Here is a 4,301-nt window from a genome sequence, read left to right as displayed (position 1 = left end):
TCGGTCAACTAATATCCCCAGAGGACAACGAAGCAAGGAAGTTGATCGAAGAGTTATGAATGGCTGGAAAAAGTCCAGTACTTTCTCTTAAAGAAGTAATGAAAGACAATAACCTACACATTTCAACTAAAACTAAATTATTCAACACATGCATCCTACCTGTGCTGACGTATGGAAGTGAAACGTGGGCTCTACCAAAAAACATAACAAATAAACTCCGCATCTGTCAAAATTCCATGGAAAGGAGCATGACTGGCATCAAAAGAAAAGACAATTAAAGCAAAGCAGCATCAGATACAAGACTAAGGTCCAGGACATAACACTGAAGATAAGAAGGCAAAAGTGGAAATGGGCGGGGCACATGATCAGGGGTAAAGAAAAATGGAGCAAAATAACTACACAGTGGTACCCAAGAGAAGGAAAGCGAAAGAGAGGGAGACCCCAAAGAAGATGGGATGACGACATCAGACAGGTAGCGGGTACAACTTGGGGTAGAGTGGCCATAGAGAGACCCGAATGGAAGAGATTGGAGGAGGCCTTTGCCAACTGGCAAACGGACACGCAAAAATGGATCAAACCGAGTATATATAATTACATACATGTGTAAAGTCCGAACAAAGGCTAATAATAATAGTTTTATCATGGACGTATAAAAAAAGACGGACGGTATATCGCCTAAACATTGAGTGAAGCCTAGTAATGGCGGCGAAACATCCATGTGTGTGTGCCATGTTGCCATGGCAACAGCTGTGTTGATGACAATGGCGGCTGTATTTTTTTCTATAAATTTTGCCGTAATAATTTTGTCATTAAAACATGAAAGAAATAACTTGCTTCCCTGTGGAATGTAATCCCTTGTGATTTGTTATTTAAAATTGTACTGTTGCGACACCATTTAACCACGCAAGACGGCATTTTAAATATTTTTTGTGAAACAGTGACGCAGTTAATCAGTCGGTAGTTCACGACGTAATGGCGGCCGACTAGCTTACTATGGTGAGAGTGTGTGCGTGTTTATTGTCTTTACACGATCGCTAGCTTACTATGGTGGCTTCACGTTGTTAGTTCGTAATACGGCGTCCGTCTTTTTTTATACGTCCATGAGTTTTATATTATCTGTGATATTACTAAATACATTCGAGGTGGTCGAATTATTAAGATAAGTTTTTATACGAAAAAATAGTATCGAAATCATTAAATTTAATTATTTTTGACATTAAAATAATTACAATTGATTGATACCATCTAAACATCTATTTATATTATATCTTGTTAGATGCTGTTGTATTTAGTATTCTGTTTTACCTTATTGTAACGATAGGTATCATAATTAAAATGGAGCAAAACAGTTACGAAATATTTTATGAATTTAATATTCAAGTATTCAGTGCCTTTTTAAACCTAGGTGAATGAAAAGATTCGATGAAAAAGATTTTATGAAAGGGTGCCTAATAAGATAAAATTATTTTCAGCCTGTTCGTTAAATTTAAAAAGAAAGACAATTCAATAAATTCGGCGTCCTTGTATTTTTTCGATGTCTTCTTAACACAATTTGAATGGCATCAGAAATTTTATTTGTTTTTTTTTCGTCCAAAATCTTTATAGTTCCAAAGATTTGAGAAGATGGTAGTTAATTGAATATAATTAAGTACTAAGTTACTATAAAAGGCTGAATTGCAGTAAATCTCTCGTCAGTGGAGTATCTTGAAGAAGTAAATAGAGAAACAAGGAAATCTTTTCGTATTTTTTATGGTTAACTGCAAAATGCACGTTTAACAGCAAAAATTAATATAAAAATATCCTAATATTTATTTAAAATGCTTATAAAATGTAAGTATGTTTCGCTATTTTGGTTCTAAATCATGGTGACCAAACCACGATTCGCGGGCACACTGCCTGCCAACCATTATTTCGTGGTTTGTGAGGATTCAAACTATTTTAAAATATTTAATTGTAACTTACTAGCTTCCGCCCACGACTTTGTACGTGCATCCCCGTTTTCCCCGTTCCCGCAAGAATTTCGGGAAATCCTTTCTTAGCGGATGCCTACGTCCTAACATCTACCTGCATGCAAAATTTCAGCCCAATACGTCCAGTGGTTTGGGCTGTGCGTTGATAGATCACTATATCAGTCACCTTTGAGTTATATATATAGGTATATAGATTTACTTTTACTTCCATATTTTATAATAAAGCTACTTCTCTAGATAAGGTCATAACTATAGAAGCGCGAGCACGAAAACTATCGTGAAAACTGAAAGTATTCGTATCATCATCGAGATCATGACGTCATTATTATTATTCAAATTCCCATGCAAATGTTCTCGATGACGAGTACTTTGAACAAGTTTTCTTGCTTACGGCGACATAGAATGTTCTAACTTCTAATGCCCTAAAGATCTCCATTTGTACTGACCATTAGGTCCAAAGCTAGGATTAAGCTGCCATCGCCTCGAATCATTAGACAGTGACACGTAATCAATGCATGACGCGTGACGAGAGCTGATAAATGGATTACATGTAAATGTCAATGATGAGCCGTGGCCTTATTAGCTTAGCCTGATTTATGCTAATAGCTCGCGATAAATGTCGAGTGATAATGTATGCTAATTTATTATATTGATATTTTAATTTAAAGGGCTTTTTGATTGAGTTTTTAAATTTCCTTTTCTCTTAAAATTAGAGTTGTGTCCGTGTGCGTAAAAATAAAATATAAATGTTTATTCGTAGTAGGTACATACAATATTATATATAATTCCATGTAATATTATAATTCGTACTAACAAGCATCGGTGGTTCAGTGGTAGAATGCTCGCCTGCCACGCGGGCGGCCCGGGTTCGATTCCCGGCCGATGCAACTTTTTTTCAATATTTTGTAATACAAAATTCAAAAATTGAAATAATATTATCATCACGAAATAAACCTATGCACTATTAAATTTTTATATTTAATAGTGCATAGGTTCGACAATTTTTATAGACTTTGGATAAATTCTAAACAGGTTAAATGCAAAGTGATTCTATTCAATAAAAGTGAGTCAGAAGTGAAGCATGCTTTAGTATCTACTATTTTCGCACGGAGACCACGCTACCACCGAAATAGTTAGGTATTTTAGTATCCGCTAGACTACTAACTAGGTAGAATAGATCTATCGAAACCCGAAAACCCATGCATATTTCATAAAAATCGGTGGAGCCGTATCTTATGCATTATTAATATTCCTATTTTAAAATTTATTACAAGTCACTCAATTGTTGACATCGAAGAATCAATTGTTTACACTCGGGTGCAAAAAAGTCGCACACCCTCTGCATTCTAAGTTCAACTTCAATTATTATAATGAAAGCATATTTAACAAGCTTTCTAAAAATAGCAAATTCATATACCTACCTTTATATTTGAGGCGTGTATTATATTATTTATTATTTTCAGTGAAGCAATTTTTAATTTTATAATGTTGTATCATAAACATCGGTGGTTCAGTGGTAGAATGCTCGCCTGCCACGCGGGCGGCCCGGGTTCGATTCCCGGCCGATGCAAAATTTTCTTTTTGAATATTTCTAAATTGTGTTATAAATTATTTATTATAAAATTCAGCTACATAAGTAAAAGGCATCATTGAAACCAATACAATGAAAATCTATACTTACATAATAATATAATAAAATCGTTGGAAAGAAAAAAGTACAATATATAGTAACATACTACCTGAAACTATATCTTCATCTAACAAATAACAATTAAATAGTGTAATGAATAATTCCAAACCCACAAATGGGTTATAAATCCTAGAGAAGGTCAGTCTAATTCTCGCTCATAGAATTCACCTAGTGTGAGTGGATTCAGCTGTTTTAAGCTTGTCCAGCTTCGTTCTGAATATCATGCGACACCTGAATGGCATCTGTATTATTTAGACATTAAATTTACTACAATATTCTATATAAAATTGTTTTTTGAAATAATTTTTGTTTATTGATTTATTGATTGATTTACGTACATTCTCTATTATAAGCGCTACGAAGATTAAAAAAGAAGATAAATTTACAAAAACAGTGACAATAAAAACTTTTTACAAAAAAATGTACACTATAATTTGTGCCGTAAATAATTTTCTTTAGTTAAGAACGAGGTGGCCTTCATTCCAATAGATGAAAATTCATTTATATTTATTTTTCATAACCAACAATACTTCATTATTTATCTTCAATCGAATGTAAATAGTTTTTATCACCGTTTATTGGAATTTTGTTTTAGCTTCATTTATTGCTATTCAATAAATTTCTTTCAACTTCGAAATACA

The 4,301-nt window shown here is 33.6% G+C and overlaps 2 non-coding genes across 2 annotated transcripts; both read left to right on the top strand.

Annotated features, from left to right (window-relative positions):
* Positions 1-2,786: 2,786 nt before the first annotated feature.
* TRNAG-GCC (transfer RNA glycine (anticodon GCC)) lies at positions 2,787-2,857 on the top strand. Its single transcript has one exon. It is a non-coding gene; the product is annotated as a tRNA-Gly (tRNA).
* A 612-nt stretch (positions 2,858-3,469) lies between these two features.
* Positions 3,470-3,540, top strand: TRNAG-GCC (transfer RNA glycine (anticodon GCC)). The gene has a single exon. It is a non-coding gene; the product is annotated as a tRNA-Gly (tRNA).
* The last annotated feature ends 761 nt before the right edge of the window (positions 3,541-4,301 follow it).

This window comes from Colias eurytheme, chromosome 10 (assembly GCF_061535395.1).
Source record: "Colias eurytheme isolate Ceu_HAF_F1 chromosome 10, ilColEury1 Martin Lab GWU primary, whole genome shotgun sequence".
Classification (NCBI taxonomy): Eukaryota; Metazoa; Arthropoda; class Insecta; order Lepidoptera; family Pieridae; genus Colias; species Colias eurytheme.
This window is presented reverse-complemented; position numbering and strand designations above follow the sequence as displayed.